Here is a 19,856-nt window from a genome sequence, read left to right on the forward strand (position 1 = left end):
CTGGGTCCATGAGCCATGGCCGCTGGGCCTGCACGCCCGGAGCCTGTGCTCCGCAACGGGAGGGGCCACAGCAGTGAGAGGCCCGCGTACCGCAAAAAAAACAAACAAACAAACAAAAAAAAGACTTCACAGAAGAAATGAAAACTGATCTAAATTGTAGAGAATAACAAGACAATTGTCAGGAAGACATAATAGGGAAGGCATAGTAGATGGAATAGCCCAAGAGATCTGTGCTTCTTAAACTTTAACATGCACATGAATTACCTGTGGAGCTTATCAAAAAGCTGATTCTGAGTCAGTGGGTCTGAGGCAGGGCCTGAGTTTGTGGATTTCTAACAAGATCCCAGGTGATTCTGATGCTGTCTGTGCTGAGAACCCACTTGGGAATAACAAGGCAGTAAAGCACAGAGGTAGACTTTAGAAGTCCTCAGAAAGTTTTAGCCTAAGATCCACCAGTGGTAGACCTTTGCATAAGGACAGAACCCCAAGGAAGACTAAAATGTAAGGTTTGAGATGAAGGAAAAGACATTAAGAAGCAGTAAACAGGTAGAAGAAAAACCAAAAAGGACTGGTGTTTTAGAAGCTAAAGGCAGAGAGTTTCAAGAAGGAAGTAGTTAACGGTCTTAACTGTTCTATAACATTCAGTAAAGTAAGAATATTAAAAATGCTCACTGGAGAATTCCCTGGTATCCAGTGGTTAGGACTCCATGCTTTCACTGGTGAGGGCCTGGGTTCAATCCCTGGTCAGGGAACTAAGATCACACAAGCCACACAGTGTGGCCTAAAAAAAATATGCTCACTGGATTTAGCATGTAAGTAATCAGTGTTGACCACCTCAAACACAGTTACTGTGGAGTGCTCTTAGCCTGTGCTGCCCAGTACAATATCTCTCTGGTAATTTTGATGCTGATTACATGCTAAAATGACAATATTTTTGATATATTGGATTAACATATATTAACCGTAATTATACTTGTTTCTTCTTATTATTTTAATGTGGCTATTAGAAATTTTAAAAATGGCCATACTACCCAAAGCAATCTACGGATTTAATGTGATCCCTAACAACTTACCCATGAAATTTTTTTCACAGAACAAGAACAAATATTCCTAAAATTGTATGGAACCATAAAAGACCCAGAATTGCCAAAGCAATGCTGAGGAAGAAGAACAATATTGGAGATATAACCCTCCCAGACTTCAGACAACACTACAAAGCTACAGTAATCAAAACAGCATGGTATTGGCACAAAAACAGACGTATGGATCAACGGTAAAGAATAGTGAGCCCAGAAACAAACCCACACACCTACAGTCAATTAATCTTTGACAGAGGTGGAAAGAACATACAATGGAGAAAAGATGGTCTATTCAGCAAGTGGTGTTGGGAAAGCTGGACAGCAGCATGTATATCAATGAAGTTAGAACACACCCTCACACCATACACATAAATAAACTTAAAATGGCTTAAAGACTTAAATATAAGACATGACACCATAAAATTCCTAGAAGAGAACACAGGCGAAAGATTCTCTGACATAAATCATAGCAATATTTTCTTAGATCAGTCTCCCAAGGGAATAGAAATAAAATAAACAGGTGGGACCTAATCAAACTTACAATCTCTTGCATAGCAAAGAAAACCATAAACAAAATGAAAAGACAACCTACGGACTGGGAAAAAATATTTGCAAACAATGTAACCAACAAGGGCTTAATGTCCAAAATACACAAACAGCTCATACAACTCAATAACAACAACAGCAACAACAAGAAAAACAAGCAAACCAATCAAAAAATGGACAGAATACCTAAATAAACATTTCTCCAAAGAAGACATCCAGGTGGCCAATAGGCACATGAAAAAAATGTTCCACATCACTAATTATTAGAGAAATATAAATCAAAACTACAATGAGGTATCACCTCACACTGGTCAGAATGGCCATCATTAAAAAAATACTACAAATAATAAATGCTGGAGAGGGTATGGAGAAAAGGGAACCCTCTTGCACTGTTGGTGGGCATGTAAATTGATACAGCCACTATGGAGAACAGTATGGAGGTTCCTTATAAAACTAAAAGTAGAAATATCATATGACCCAGCAATCCCACTCCTGGGCATATACCCGGAGAAAACCATAATTCAAAAAGATGCATGCACCCCAATGTTCATCACAGCACTATTCACAATAGCCAAGACATGGGAACAACCTAAGGGTCCATGGACAGACGAATGGATAAAGAAGATGTGGTATATATACAATTGAATACTACTGAGCCATAAAAAAGAATGAAATAATGCAATTTGCAGTAAAATGGATGGATCTAGAGGTTATTATACTGAATGAAGTCAGAGAAAGACAAATATCATATGATATCACTTATATGTGGAATCTAAAATATGCCACAAATGAACTCATTTACAAAATAGAAACAGACTCACGACATAGAAAACAAATTTATGGTTACCAAAGGGGAAGGTAGGCAGGGGGAGGGATAAATGAGGAGTTTGGGATTAGCAGATACAAATTAGTATATATAATCTATATTTTTTGGCTGCACCATGCAGCATGTGGGATCTTAGTTCCCTGACCAGGGATTGAACCTGTGCTCCTGCACTGGGAGCTTGGAGTCTTAACCACTGGACCACCAGGAAAGTCCCACAAACTACCATATATAAAATAGATGAACAAGAGGAACCTACTGTATAGCACAGGGGACTATATTCAATAGCTTGCAATAACTTATAATGGAAAAGAATATGAAAAAGAATACACACACACACATGCACACACATACACACACACACACATTGGGTTGGCTGAAAAGTTCATCCAGGTTTTTCCATAAGATCTTAGAGAAAAACCTGAACGAACTTTTTGGCCAGCCCAATATATAACAATCACTTCGCTGTACTCCAGAAACTAACACAATGTAAATTAGTTATACCTCAATTAAAAAAGTACACGTGTGGCCCACGTATGGTTCACATTATAATTCTATTGGACAGTGCTGATCTAGGCAGATAAAAATTGGGCTAGGAATATAAGTAAGCAAGGATGTGGATACAGTGAAGAGAGTGAAATGTAGGATCAATGTAGGAAAGCATTTTTATATATGAAGGAATTCAGTGTATTTATATATTAAAAGTAAAGTGCCAATATAGGGAAAATGTTAAAGACAAAGAAGAAAGTTTATCATTGATAAATGATAGAGTGGTTATAGAAAAGCATAGACATGGGAATACATCAGACTTAAGGCTTAATTCCTGTCTCCACTGCTTCTTAACTCTGTGACCTGGGCAACTTTACTCATTTTAGGATTCATTTTCCTTACCTGTAACTTGGAGATAATAATAGTTCTTAAGCCATAGGGTTGCTGGAAGGAAGGATTAAGTAGATTAATAAACGTTAAGCATTTAGCACAGTGCTTGGCACACAATAAGTACTTAATAATTGTTAGTTATTATTAATGATACACTTTAAAGGCAGAATATCTCAGGTGCAGGAATTTATCTTGGACTAGAAGAAGGAATTCTAAGTTTAGGACTTCTTATGTCTGATGACTAATTACTTCCAGTTAATCAGTGAAGTAAATAAGGTTATTTGTTGAGAAAGAAAGGTAGACAATGATACTGAGAGATCTGATCAGGGACATGCTTCCAAGTAGTGTTGGTGGCCAGCTAAGGTTGGAGACCATGGGTTTGTGGTGGCACCTAACTGTAAAGTGCAGGGTTTGTGTGTGTAGGGGCAAAGAGGGCAGGTGGTTGAATTGGTTTGGATTGGAGGTTTGCTGAATAGGCACAGTACCAGCACAAAGAAATAGAGTGGAGTATGCTAGCAAATAGTGGTTTAAGTGATACACAGAAGGGTCTAGGTAAGTTAGATAGTGAAAGAAGTGTGATGAGGGAAGAGATAAAAGCACTGGAGGAAATAGAAGAGGGTAAGGAATGGAGGAAATGAAGTTAAAGAACGAGTGGAAAGGGAGCATTGGAATAAGAGAGTAGGAGTGGTAGAAAGTAATGGTTAGAGAATCACATATTTGAACTTACGATGTCAGCAGTGGACCTTTTCCAGATGATGACAAAGTCTAGAGTGTGAAGTAAAGGTAAAGATTACTGGAATCAAGGAACCAAGACCATGGTGTTGGTTGACTTCTTCCTCCAACTTCCACACCAGTAATAAATAGAAATAGAGATAGTGATGGTCTTTTCTCATCATAACTTTAATAGGAATCTCTCAACTGTTTGATCACTCAGTGTGAAGTTAGATGTATGTTTGACATAGGTATTTTTAAGAAAAATATGGTAAGAAATTGTCTTTCTTTACTACGTATGAACAGATATTTTTTATCAGGAAGGGATGTTAGATTTTATCAAATATTTGAATTTTTATCATATTGGCATCTATTGAGATGATGATATGGGTTTTATCCTTTGACCTATTACTGGTATAAAATAAACTAAGAAATTTCTTAATATTGAACCATTCTCAATATAATAATATTGAGGGAAATTTATAGCAGTACAGGCCTACCTCAAGAAAGAAGGAAAATCTCAAATAAACAACCTAACCTACCATATAAAGGAATTAGAAAAGGAAGAATAAAGCCCAAAGTCAGTAGAAGGAAGGAAAAAATAACGATCAGAATGGAAATCAAATGGAAAAATCATAAAAAAACTACAAGTAAACAAAGTAAACAATAATTGGGGCTAGAGTGACATATCCTAGCTAACTCCTCCTGGAGGGAAGTAGGAGAAGGGAGTTTTGGAGAGGTACATAAGGCAAAGAAAAATGGTATCATGAGTAGGTACTTAAAGAGTTTACCTGGGCTTATGCTTCTGAGAGGACATCCACATACTTAGGGGACTGTTGCTTCTCTCTCTGATTTTGCTAGAATCCGTGTGAGGTAAAAATTATACGATTATATATCCACATTGTGTCACTGGCCTACTCTGGCACCACTACTTGGGAAGAAACTCGAGAAACTAGAGAACTTGAACTAGGAAAAGAGAAGCTCACTCTCCTGATACACTGCATGGAGGTCACAAAGTTTAGTCTGCTCTCCATGACTATCATCACCCTGGGTCAGGCCATCCAAGCAGGGCAGTGAGGAGTAGAACAGGAAATATACACATATTTTTCAATTAATCTTTGTATAAGACTGTTCAGAAGGCTGGTGTTATTCAGGTACCAGTAGAAATGCATGTATCCAATCCAATGGGGAGACAAAGAAAAAAATAGCTAAAAGAAATTGAAGTATAACAGAGCATAGATTAAGTGCTAATACATAAAAATCCAAAATGGAATTCATTGGGGTTCTACACCATGATGTTATAGCAACATTGCCATTGTAGGCACAGATTCCTATATCTAGCAATGTATTTATTCCTTAAAAACTATATCTCAGGACAACAAATGATTAGTAGAGCTTTTCCTCTCTTTATTCAGCATTCTTTTTAGCTAGGGGAGAATACCACACCTATACAGAATAATTACTCTCAATCTGGAGGAAAAAAACCTAGTTTAATCCATCAAGAGTAAATAATAATTGCAATTATACATGCACCCAACATTGGAGAACCTAAATAATAAAGAAAAGAAAATATTAACAGATCTGAAGGGAGAAATAGACAGTATACAGTAATTGTGAGGTACCACAATATCCAACTTTCAACAATGGATAGGTCATCCAGAAAGAAAGTCAACAAAGGAACATTGGATATGAACTATACTTTAGACCAAATGGAACAGATATATACAGAACATTGCATCCAACAGCAGCAGAATACACATCCTTCTTAGTGCCCATGGAACATTCCTGGAGAGATCAATGAAAGGTCACAAAACATGACTTAGCAAGTTTAAGAAGATTGAAATCATACCAGGTATCTTTTCCAATCACACTGGTATTAAACTAGAAATCAATAATAGGAGGAAAGCTGAAAAATTCACAGATATGTGGAAATTAAACAACACACAACTGAACAACCAAAGGGCCAAAGATGAAATCAAAAGGGAAATGAAGAAATATCTTGAAACAAATTAAAATAGAAGCACAGCACATCAAAACCTATGGAATGCTGCATAAGCAATTCTAAGAGGGGATTTTATAGCAATAAATGCCTACATTAAGGAAGACCTCAAATAAACAACCTAACTTTACACCTCAAGGAACTAGAAAAAAGAACAAAGTCCAAAGTTAGCAGAAGGAAGGAAATAACAAAGATCAAAACATAAATAAATGAGAGAGCACAAAAGCAATAGAAAAGATCAACAAAACAGAGAGCTGTTTTTTTGAAAGAATAAACAAAATTGACAAACCTTTAGCTAGATTAACTCTGAAAAAAGAGAATACTCAAATAAAATCAGAAATAAAATGGGTGACATTACAACTGATACACAGAATTACAAAGGATCTGAAGAGATCACTATGAACAGTTATACACCAATGAATTGAATAACCTAGAAGAAATAAGTTCCTAGAAACATACTAACTCAGTAAGAGTTTTTTCTATCATGAAGAAGTAGAAAATCTGAACAGACCAATGGGAGGTGATTGAATCACTAATCAAAACCTCCCAACACAGAAAAGCCCAGGACCAGATGGTTTCACTGGTGACTTCTACCAAATATTATGGAAGAACTAACACCAATCCTTCACAAATTCCTCCCAAAAAATGGAAGAGAAGGGACCACTCTCAAACTTATTTTATAAGGTGAGCATTATCCTGATACCAAATCCAGATATGAACACTGCAATAAAACTACAGACCAATATCTCTAATGAATGTAGGTGCAAAAATTCTCAACAAAATATTAGCAAAATGAATTCAACAGCACATTAAAAGGATTATAAACCACAACTAAATGGGACTTATCTATGAAGCAAGGATGCTTCAACATATACAAATCAATAAATGTGATACACCACATTAATAGAATGAAAGAAATCATATGACCATCTCAATAGGTGCAGAAAAAGCATTTGACAAATTACAACATCCTTTCATGAAAAAATGTGCAATAAATTGGGTATAGAAGGAACATACCTCAATATAACAAAGGCCATATATGACAAACTCACAGCCAAAATTGTACTCCATGGTGAAAGTTTGAAAGCTTTTCCTCTACGATCAGGAACAAGACAAGAGTGCCCACTCTCACCACTCCTGTTTAAAATAGTACTGGAAATACTAACCAGAACAGTTAGGCAATTATTAGAAATAAAAGACATCCAAATATGAAAGGAAAAAGTAAAATTGTCTTTTTTGTAGTTGATATTTATATATATAAATTCTAAAGACTCAACCGAAAACCATTCGAACTAATCAACACATTCAGTATAGTTGCATGGTACAAAATCAACATACACAAAATTAGTTGTATTTATATACATTAACAACAAAACATTTGAAAAATGAATAAAACAATCCCATTCACAGTAGCATCAAAAAAGTAAAATACTTAGAAATAAATTTAATCAAGGAGGTGAAATATCTGTACATTAAAAACTATAAGGCTTTGATGAAAGAAATTTAATAAGACACAAACAAATGGAAGGATATCTGGTATTCATGGATCAAAAGAATAGTACTGTTAAAATGTCAGTACTACCTAAAGCCATCTATAGGTTCAATAAAATCTCTATCAAAATTTCAAGAGCATTTTTCATAGAAATAGAAAAAACAATCCTAAAGTTAGTATGAAGTCACAAAAAACTATGAATAGCAAAAGCAAGCTGGAGAAAGAACAAAGCTGGAGGCATCATACTTCCTGGTTTCAAACTATACTACAAAGCTATAGTAATCAAAAGAGTATGGTATTGGCATAAAAACAGACACATAGACCAATGGAACAGACTAGAGAACCCAGAAATAAATCATTGTATATTCGGTCAACTAACATTTGACATGGGGCTCAGGATACTCAGTTGGAAACAATACTCTCTTTCAATCAATGGTGTTGGGAAAACTGGATAACCACATGCAGGATAATGAAATTGGACCCTATCTTACACCACTCACAGAAATTATCTCAAAATGGATTAAAGACTTGAAAATAAAACTTCTAGAAGAAATTATAGGAAAAAGTTTCTTGACTTTGGTCTTGACAGTGATTTTCTGGATATGACACCAAAAGCACAAGTAACAAGAGCAAAAATAAATACATGGGACTGCATCAAACTAACAAGCTTTTGCACAGCAAAAGAAACAACAAAATGAAAAAGTAACCTACAAAACAGGAGAAAATATTTGCAAATCATATATCTGATAAAGCATTAATATCCAAAAATATGTAAAGAATTCATACAACTCAATAGAAAAAACAAACACACAAACAAAAACCTGATTAAAAAATGGCAGAGGAACAGAATAGACATTTTTCCAAAGAAGACATACCCATGGCCAACAGGCATATGAAAAGATGCTCGACATCACTAACCATCAGGGAAATGCAAGTCGAAATCACAATGAAATAATCACCTCACACCTGTTAGAAAACTATCATCAAAAAAGACAAGAAATAACAAGTGTTGAGGAGGATGTGGAAAATGTAAATTGGTGCAGCCACTATGGAAAACAGTATGGAGTTTCCTCAAAAAAAAAAACAACAACAACAAACTACCATTTGATCCAGCAATCCCATTTCTGGTTATATATGCAAAGGAAGTGAAAACAGGATCTCAAAAAGATGTCTGTGCCCCCATGTTCTATTCACAATAGCCAAGATATGGAAATAACCTTGTCCATGAGTTGATGAATGGTTAAAGAAAGTGTTATAGATATACGTACTGCCATTTGTGACAATTTGGGTAAAACTTGAGGGCATTATGCTAAGTGAAATAAGTCAGGCAGAGAAAAGCAAATTGATGTCACTTAAATGTGGAATCCAATAAAAGCCCAGCCCATTAAAAAGGAGAGTAGAGTGGTGGTTACCAGGGCCTGGGGAATGTAGGAAATGTGGAGATATTGTTCAAAGGGTACAAGCTTCTAGTTGTAAGATTGGCAGGTTCTGAGGATCTAATGTACAGCATGACGATCATAGCTAATTACTAATGCATTATATACTTGAAAGTTGCTAAGACAGTAGATCTTAAATGTTCTCCCCACAAAAAAGAAATGGTAATTGCATAATAGGATGGAGGTATTAGTTAATGCTATGGTGGTAGGTAATCATCTTGCAATATATTAATGTATCAAATCAACATGTCTTACACCTTAAATTTACACAATGTAATATGTCAAATATATCTCAATGAATCTATAAAATGTGTAAGTAAATAAAAGGAAAATGTGAATCCTAGGATAAGAATGTTATAATATGATGGTCTAGGCTGGAGAAAATGCTAGATATCTGGAATTTATTTGTACTCCTAAATTTCCTCAGGCTGGGGTAACATATCTAATTTTCCATCCAGTTGTGTGTTATCTGAGTGATGTGCAAGGTAGAAGTCAAAGAGAGAGTTATATCTTTGATGAAAGAGGGAAAGAATTCTGCTTCCATTGTTCCCAAGTTTATTCCATGAATAAATAAGATCAATACCTATGTTAAGGTAGTATGGCCCCACTGCATCACTTAATCTCAAGGAAAACAATCTATTACATATTTAAGAATAGTTTGTCAGACTAAAGCCTCTGGTTGACAGAGTAACCATCAAAAAATTCTTTATGTGGGTGGAGTGGTGAAAAGCTCCTACCTCCTTTGATCAAAAAGAAGGTTTAAAAATGGTGTTATGAAAAAGCTGTTACGAACTTTAAAATAAATAACACATGTTAACATAAGAACATAGAGGTATAAGAACCTCTCATATAAGAATGGGAGAGGTGATTTCTAGTGTTGATTTTATAAAATAAATTATTAGTCTACAATAACATGTTAGGTGAAATATTTAGGGTAGTTTTAGTTCCCTTTTATAGTAACCTATACAAATAGGGAGACATTAGTTACAAATATCTGTGTTCATGTAAAAAGGAGCAGGGAACCAAAAAATGGTGTTATGAAATCAGTTTTTAAAAATTGATGTCTAATTCCAGCTAAATTGTGTGTATATTTAGATACAACTTTGGTAATCTCACTAAGTGTCAGTATTTTGCCAAGTAAAAGCTCAAGAGGAAAGAAATAAGATTGAAAGAACTCCTCTTCTGGAAGACCCATGAAAGTCACATGGGCAGGTATCTTTTCCTGTTTATAATTCAATTTTGTAGGGTGCTAGATAGACCTAGTGACAAAGGGGTGTCATTTGAGAATAATGACGCACAATGCATGGCTTGTGTGGCACACCATTTATTCTTCCCTCTACTTGCATAATCATACTTTTATGCTGATTGACTCTACAAGCTTAATACTCAGGATGTATGCTTTGCTACCTTTTCTGGATATTTTATTATCAAAAAAGTTATATCATGCTGATCCAATTTCATGTTTCAGAGATCCAGCTGCAGAATAGATGATGAAGCCACATAAGTTATTAGCTTAGCTGAATGCATAAAAAGTTTAATCAATAATCAGCTTGCATATTTTAAGGGAACCAGTGCAATGACTGTGATAATCAAAAAATAAATATCAAACGAATTTATATTCTTAGTTTATTCTGAAGAGTAAATTAGTGCTATTTAGGCTGGTATTTTCAAAGTAAATAGATATTTGTGAACTTAAAAAGAGATAAATACCAGAATTTTTCTTCTGCAATTTTTGTTTTTTAATCCTCCCCCTCCCCCCAGAAAAAGTCTCCAGATATTAACACAGAAACTCTGTTTACCAGATGGGCAGCAGAACTATCCCCAAACCTATCCAACCATGGATTTGTCAAACATAGCAGCTGGGGACCTTCTAGAAGAACATGATTGACAGAGACTCAGGGATGTAGACCATACTTGGACCAAGGCTGATTGATTTCTGACTAAGAGGGTCAGTTGAATGGTTCAGGAATAGTTTCTTCACTACACATGTTGATGCAGTCAGTTTTCAGGGTATTACGTCAAAAATCTCAAGTGATTGGCTTAAAGAAAGTTTTAACTTCTGGTATCTAATTCAGCAAGCCTCTATTATACTACTATGTGCCAAAAACTATTTTAGATATTGGAGGTGGTATTGTGATCTTGTTACCTGTCTTCCAGGACCTTATACTTTAGCAAATTATTTAGGAAGACGGATGCTTGCATAGCTAATAGAACACAGAATGATAAGCAGTAGCATATAAACCAGGGTTATAGAACATAGAGGATGCTTGTGAGAGGGGCTGAAAGAAAAGGTAAAATTTGAGTGGGCCTTGAAGGTTAGAAAGGTTGCTGACTCCAATAGCTGGCAATGACAGGCATTCCAGGCAGAGTGGTATTCTTCACATTTCTTGAACAGCAGAGTCCTTTTTCATTGAAACTGGAAAAAAGGTTTTTGTCAAGGTTAAATGTACATTTAGAGATACTTTCATCACTTTTTCATTTTATAAAAAGTAAGCTGACTGCTACTAGAAATCAGTCTTGACATATCTGCTGTTTTCAGGTTGCTGGTTGGACAGCACTGCTGCAGGTACTGTGTGCTTGGATAACTCTAGCTAAAACTAGGAACTGGGCCTCAGCCATGTATGCAAGAACAGAATAAATGAGGCAGATGTTTTCCTGACTTCTGCTCTTTTGAATCTGCTTTGTGCAGAAGGGAGACGTTGTTTGCTTCAAATTATTTAAGTGCAGCATTTGTCACTTCTGTAATTCACTTACCACCACCAGATATGCAATTACTTTAACTGCGAGCCACTTGCATCTTAGTCAGTTTTACTGTCTAAAAATACGTCAGCTTTTATTTGAAGAGCTAAGATTGAAATTGTCACTTGGGGCCATTCCAAAACTTTGCTAATTGTGCACTTTAAGTAGAGTAATATTTGAATTAATTTTCCTCTTGGATTTTAAGAAAAATAATTACTCATGTCATGGTTTTCATTTATAACTATCTTTTTACATTATTATTATTATTGTGGTACGCGGACCTCTCACGGTTGTGGCCTCTCCCGTTGCGGAGCACAGGCTCCGGACGCGCAGGCTCAGCAGCCATGGCTCACAGGCTTAGTTGCTCCGCGGCACGTGGGATCTTCCCAGACCAGGGCACGAACCCGTGTCCCCTGCATCGGCAGGCAGACTCTCAACCACTGCGCCACCAGGGAAGCCTGGGGCAGATTGCTTTAACGCTGCATGCCACCAGTAAGTTTGCTGCTGCTAAAGAAATGTTCTTATTTGGCAAGAAATGGGAATGGCAAGAGAGAGAAGTCTAATCAGATACCATACTGCTCCTGACCCAAGTGGGCATCTTGACAGTGTAATGCCACATTGGGATAATTTAGGTGTTTTGATTGAAAGTTAGTCTCACACAGGTTACCCTAAATCATGGAGTTATTATAAGTTACCATAGTAACCCTGCTCTGGGGCTCTGTTTCTCTGGGCCACCAAAGTGTCACTGTTGATACAGGGCTCTCTCTCTCTCATGGGATCTTGACTTCTTTCTCTTCAATTACAAATATTTTCTTCTGCTACCAACAAGAAGGTTATCTTATTATCCAATCAATTACTAGCAGGAAAGAGTTTGATTGGTCTAGCTAATTACCTGGTGGGGTTAGCCCTCCTTGAATCAGGTGGTCCACTTGTGATACAGGAAGCGCTATCCCCTGGTCAAGCAGCTGCCCAGCGATGATTTCATTAGCAGGAGCTATGGAAAGAGCAGTTTCCCTTAGAAGAGGACAACGAGAGTGACAATATTGGCACAAAGTACTCAGAGCTAACTGAAAAGCCATAACACTTTCTTATCTGAAACCAATATTTCCCATATTCACACCAGTCAAGATTAATTGCTCCTTCCTATGGGCTTCCATAACATTTTAAGATAAGTTTATTGAGGTTTAACTGACATACAATATTCTGTACATGTGTAAAGTGTAAAAGTGGATGATTTTTGACATATGTATACATTCCTGAAATCATCGCCATAATCAAGATAATTAATATTTACATCAACATAAAATGTTCTCTCTGTTATTCCATAGAGGGATAAATGACAAAGATCCTGCCCTGAAGGAAATGAATGTCAAGTGAAAAACATGTAAAGGACTCATTTCGGATGGGCTAGACAGAATGAAACTGCATGCAGTGCACTGTGTTTTCTATTCAAGATTTTCAATTCCTGAAAGAAAGAATGAATCTTATTTACTTGGTGTGGATCCTGTGCTCACCCCTGGATCAACAACTGTGGCCAAGGGATTAGGATCTCATAGAATTAACATGACCACTGTTGGCCTATCGCCTCTGCATATAGGGGCCATTCCCAGAGAAAGGAGAATTGTAAGCTGGGGCACCATTCCAAGAGGTGTTTACTATAGGATGATAGAGGTTAAGAGACAACCAACATCAAACAAAATATGAACCTTAATTTCCTCTTTCCTACTCTACCACATCTGCATTATACTGTTGAACTTTCTGTCTGGTAGAAATTTTGATTCATAGTGATTTGCCTTTCTCTAGGAATTTGAAAACCCTACTTTTTTGACATAAAATTTGTATGTCTAATGAGCTGCCTTTAATTTCTTGTCATTCATTTTTGAAATTGTCTACTTCAGAGTTAATGCCACAAAATTTGCATGTCTGCTCAATTCTAACCCTCAACGAAACACACACACACACACACACACACACACACACACACACACTCTCACACACACATGCACATATGCAGCCTGCCTCTCTCCAGGATTCTTTGTGTATCTGTTTTGTTTTGTTTTTAACCAGGCAGTTTACCTATGTGCAATTGTGGGCATGATATAATGACTTTGTGGGTGGAGAATTCAGTTTGTATCAGTCTCCAAGTAGTTCTAAGAACCAGGAATAGAGAAAGTATTGTAGATTCTGGAGCTGTTCCTGTTTTGATCCTTAAACAGGGTTAAAGGAAGAAAAATTAAAGAGACTGAGAATGGAGTGAACTAGGTTTTGTCTGGTCTGGAGATATGAGGATCGGAGCCATCTTTTTAAGGTTTTAAAGGGCATGAACAATTTCTCCGAAAGGAATTGGGATTAGTTGTTCTTTTTGCAGCAGAACATCACGATACAAGGAACTGAATTTACATCTAAGCAGGAAAATTGTTCCTTAGTCATAGGAAGGAACTTTTTTGCTTGTTGGTATGTTAAGTTGGAAGAATGGGTAACTGAGGGTAAGTGGCATTTCTGCTTCCTAGAGAGCTCTAGAGAAGGGCAAATAATCCTACACTGTACCAAACTGTACTGATCCTACACTGTACCAAAGTTGAGGAAAACAGAAATTTTCTCAGACTTTTTTACAGCTCTTCAATTCTGTTATTCCTGATGATTTCCAAATGCTACTCCATTAGCGGCAAGTATCACTTAAAGACTTCTCTGGAAAGAGAGACCTTGTAGGCTCTTTTCCAGATCTTTTGTAGTTTAGTTGTCTCTCAAGTCGAGTAAACATTTCCTCACTGGATATTCACTTATTTGTACAATGCATAAAAATTAGAGATACTTTTGGATCTATTTATATATCACGTGTTGGGCTTAATTAGCCTGAAGTTTGAACAAATAATAGCATTTTCTTTTATGGCTCTCCACCCTGGGGATTGCAATAATTATTAATAGCACCAAGGTATTTCAATAGTGAAGGTATTGGTTTAATAATAACTCAGAGTTCTTTAAAGAGACTCAGGGAGTCCACAGAGGCTCTCCCCTCCCTTCTCCAAAGTCATAAAATGACAGTAGCAAAAGAAGTGGAGTGTAAAGAAATTTAAACTATCCTCTGACGAAGAGCAGAGATGTAACTGTGGGTAGGCCTTGGGCTGGAGTTTCTACAGTGCCCCCACCAACCAAAAAAAATATAATAAAACCAGTCTGTTTAAGGAAAAAGAGGCCTCCCCTCATCTCCACCATACGCAGATGTCTTTCAAAAGACTTGACCAGCCTGTGGGAACAAAGTATTTGACCTCTGAGACACCATCCTAGCAGTGTTTGAAGGAGCTTGCTAATCTTAAGGACCATGGCACACATCAAAGGAAAGGAAAATGGCAGCTTTTTGCCAAAGTACTCTAAAGGGAGGCTACCATGTGGTCTTTAGAAAGTTAACATTTGGCAGAGCTTGGCTAGACTGTGAGATCTTCAAGGGCAGAGAAGTTATTTGGTTTCCCTCCCCATAGAGGATTATGGGAATGCAACATAATGGTTAAATTATAGACTGAACAAAGCCTAATTTGTGAGATAAGGCTATAGCTAACAAGGATATATCCATGTTTTCCAAAGGCGAATGGCTTCATTCACCCATTACTTACTAAGTACTTCTGTGTTGTGCAGTGTGTTAAGAGCTAGGGATTCAGTCCTGATTAAGACATTATTCCTGTCCTAGAAGGTCTTACACGCTTGGGTAAGGGGTGGGGACTGACTAGTAAACGGGTGATTAAAATGCAGCTAGTCAGGTATTGCCATATGGGAAATATGGGGACAGTGGGATGGAGTACAGAGGAGGGGCAAGCACTTTGCCAGGACTGGGCAGGGGAAAATGGAGGTAGGCATGGATTTTGGAGAATCTGCTATTTTGTATGCTCTGTGCCACAAGTCCTCTCTGTTAGAATGACTAAGAAATGCTGAATGAATTTTAATTTTCTTTAATGTTCCAATTCTTTTTTAATATTTAACTAAAATTAATTTTTTGCAATGCACCATTACAGAAAAAGAAAGGAAAAAATTTCCAATTCCTTATTCAATAGGTAATTTCCTACATGAATGAGATGGTGTCAAATGAAACACATTCGTTCATTCAAAAAATTACATCTTAATGCCTCAAGAAGAATGTGAGCAAGAATTCACCAGACAGAACTTGGAAAATACTCCACCGAGCCCCACTGAGCTGTCCTTGCCAAGGCGAAGGACAGGTAATTTGCCGTGACTAATTGAAAAACATAAAGAACATTAATATGAAAAATGAAAGCATAGTCCATGGTATAACAGGCAATGAAACCATTCGCATAACTGATTACTCTTCAAGGTAACATGTTCTTCCTCTCAGGAATCTTTTTCTTTGGCCCAGTCTTTTAAAAGCCTGCTAACGTGACATCACTTGAAAGGTCATGGGAGCAGCTGTCTTTATCCTCGTGTCCAGAGAGTGATACTGGGACACTCATAATTTGAGGAAAGAATTATTAAAGAAAATATTTAGAGACCTTGGTGATGTTATATGTTCCCTCTGAACATCCTGAGACATAATATTAAGAAACAATTATTGTAATATTAGTGTGTTTTAATTTGAAACTTAGTAGCAGGCTATTAGAGGACCTAGGGTTCAGTCTTAGCTCCACTGCATGTTAGCTTTGTGTACTTGGACAAGTCACTTATCTCCACGTGATTCTCAGTTTCTTTATCAGTAAATTGGAGATAATATGATCTCCTCTGCTTATCTTGCAAGGTTGAGAAAAACCAAATAAAAGAGCACTGGTGGAAGCTTTTAAAGACCATAATGATTAAACATAAAAGGATTATTAGGAAAATCCTGACTAATTTTTATGTTGTTAGGTTAGGTCATATCAGCTTATCAAAGTGAATTGTTTTGTATATATTGTTCTTCTTGAAGTTCAAAGAAGAATAGAGCAAATCATGTCCCTTTATAATATGGAAACCTTTGATCTTCTGAAGGTAGTTATTTCCATAGAAACTCTAAATCTGCTGTGGGAGCATCCCAAATGCTCATATCCTCCCATGGCTTTGGGTGATAAAAGAGGCAGATACAAGGCAGAATTGGCAAACACAGTAGCCATTGTGTGCTGACAGGGCCAAGGTGACTTATGTTTTTTTTTTTTTTCAATGTGTTGTGGGCCTTGATAGCACATTAATGACTGGCTAGTGTCCTTACCCTGTGTTATCTTATATGGACAGTCTACCTGAAGTCTAGAGGGTGGTATATTGTAATGGCCAAGAGCAAGAGATGTAAGGGAAGGTAAATAATTGCTTTAGATCCTGGCTCTGCTATTTAATAGCTGTGTGATCGAGAGTAAGTTACATAAACTCACTGAGCCTGAGGTTCCAGGTTCCATTAAAATGGACATGACAGTAGTATACAACTCATTTAGGGTTGTTGGGAGGATTGAATGAGTTAATATATGTAAAGAGGCTGAGCAGAGCCGCTGGCAGGAGGGCAGAGGGACCTACGGAGGGGAGCAAGATGGCGCAGACTCAGGGGGAAAGTCTGTTACTACTACGATGGGTTTTTGTGAGAATCCAGTAAGAAAATGAATGTGAATGTGCTCTGACACCATAAAGTGTAATGACGTGCAAGAGGTGAGCTGTGACTTACAATAATTCTGAGTAGTGATGGTTATTTTTCTGTTGTGGGAGTGAATTCCCTGGAGGTATAGTGAGGGGATGTTGGAAATTACATTGGATGTAGTTTCCAATTATGTTGTATATTATGGACAAGGCCACCCAATGAAGCCTCACTGAATCTGCATGACTCACAATTTGCCCCTTAACTATGGCCTCGACCGAAAGATGGAAATGTATCACCCTCGCAAAGCCAATGCTGAGGAGAGAACCGAGTACCACACTGATGACTACATTAAATTCTTGCGCTCCATCTGCCCAGATAACATGTCCGAGTACAGCAAGCAGATGCAGAGATTCTACGTTGGTGAGGACTGTCCGGTATTTGATGGCCTGTTTGAATTCTGTCAGCTATCTCCTGGTGGCTCTGTGGCAAGTGCCCTGAAAATAAACAGCAGACGGACATCGCTGTGAATTGGGTGGGGGCTTACACCATGCAAAGAAGTCCGAGGCATCTGGCTTCTGTTACGTCAATGTCAATGATATCGTCTTGGCTATCCTGGAACTGCTGAAGTATCACCAGAGAGTGCTGTATATTGACATTGATATTCACCATGGCGATGGCGTGGAAGAGGCCTTCTATACCACAGACCGAGTAGTGACTGTGGCCTTTCATAAATATGGAGAGTACTTCCCAGGAACTTGGGACCTACGGGATATTAGGGTTGGCAAAGGCAAGTATTATGGTGTTAACTACCCGCTCCGAGATGGGATTGATGACGAGTTCTATGAGGCCATTTTCAAGCCAGTCATGTCCAAAGTAATGGAGATGTTCCAGCTCAGTGCAGTCGTCGTACACTGTGGCTCTGATTTCCTGTCTGGGGATCAGTTAGATTGCTTCGATTCGACCATCAAAGGGCAAGCCAAGTGTGTGGAATTTGTGAAGAGCTTTAACCTGCCTATGCTGATGCTGGGAGGAGGTGGCTACACCATTATAATGTCTCCCGGTGCTGGAATTATGAAACAGCTGTGGCCCTGGATGTGGAGATCCCTAATGAGCTTTCATACAACGACTACTTTGAATACTTCGGACCAGATTTCAAATTTCACATCAGTCTTTCCAATATGACTAACCAGAGCACTAATGAGTATCTGGAAAAGCTCAAACAGCGACTGTTTGAGAACCTGAGAATGCTGACCCGCATACCTGGAGTCCAAATGCAGGCCATTCCTGAGGATGCCATTCCCGAGGAGAGTGGTGATGAGGACGAAGACCCTGACAAGCACATCTCACTGTGTTCCTCGGACAGACAAATTGCCTGTGAGGAAGAGTTCTCCGACTCTGATGGGGAGGGAAAAGGAGGTCGCAAGAACTCTTCCAACTTCAAAAAAGCCAAGAGAGTCAAAACGGAATATGAGAAAGAGAAAGACCCAGAAGAAAAGAAAGAAGTCACAGAAGAGGAGAAAACCAAGGAGGAGAAGCAAGAAGCCAAGAGGGTCTGAGCAGACCTCTCCGGTTCTGGCTTCTTGCCAAGTTCCCCACCTTTATCTTGCACCCCCTCGGATTTTATATTTTCTATTTCTCTGTGTATTTATATAAAAATATATTAAATATAAATATCCCCAGGGACTAGACAGGAACCAGGGCCCCGAGCTCAGGGCACATGTGTTAGGTGAAGCTTTTCTAGTAGCTGCCTCACCACCCATTCCTCCTGAATTCTTAATTTTGAACCATAACGGGTGCCAGGTCTGGCTAGAAGGGATACACTTAAGCACCCATAGGACAAAATCTTAAAGTGCCTGCTTAGTAGCTTTGAAAAGGTGCCCTTATTGAGCATTTTAGAAGGGGTGACTGGATCTTCAGGGACTCCCTGGTCTTTTCAGGCTCCTTAAGGTAACATCAGCCATTTTTAGATTGGTTCTGTTCTCATACCTTTCTACTGGCCCCCAGTAAGCCAAGAAACTCACACTGCCTGCCCTCTCTGTCCTCCCACAATTCTGCAGGTGAAGATTGTTAGTCTAGTTTCCTTTTTGAGATGCTGTTTTCATTTTTGTGAGAATCTTTGTAATAAAATGGTACATGTCTATACACTAAAAAATGTGTATATACAAAGAGACTGAATCCTTGGTATTCAACAAATATTAACTACTTTATTAGTTAGCCCTCAACATCTGGGATGGATGGGAACCGTAAGAGGGTGTTTCAGGTGAGAACCATCACATCGAATTATGGAGATAAGAGTAATGGAGCTAAAAGAAGCAATAGAAACAGTGATTGAAAACATAGCTCTGGCATCGTAGAGTCTAGGTTCAGAGTCCAGCTCTATGTGACCTTAGACAAGTCAGTTAACTCTCAGAGCTTCACTTTAAATCGTGAGGATCATATTAATTGCTTTTTCACAGGGCTGTTTTGAAGGATCAATTATGTGATGCATATGAAATGCAAAAGAGGGTTGTCCCAATCATGCGCATCTGTTATAATTCCTATCGTTAAGTGGTCTTCTGTCCTTCCACCTTTCGCCATGGGCAGAACTGTGAAGTCCTAAACAGTCTGACCTCATGA

General features: G+C 37.9%; 1 pseudogene; it reads left to right on the forward strand.

Moving 5' to 3' along the window:
• Window positions 1-17,195: 17,195 nt before the first annotated feature.
• Window positions 17,196-18,796, forward strand: LOC136142278 (histone deacetylase 1-like; annotated as a pseudogene).
• Window positions 18,797-19,856: the final 1,060 nt, after the last annotated feature.

This window comes from Phocoena phocoena, chromosome X (assembly GCF_963924675.1).
Source record: "Phocoena phocoena chromosome X, mPhoPho1.1, whole genome shotgun sequence".
Taxonomy (NCBI): Eukaryota; Metazoa; Chordata; class Mammalia; order Artiodactyla; family Phocoenidae; genus Phocoena; species Phocoena phocoena.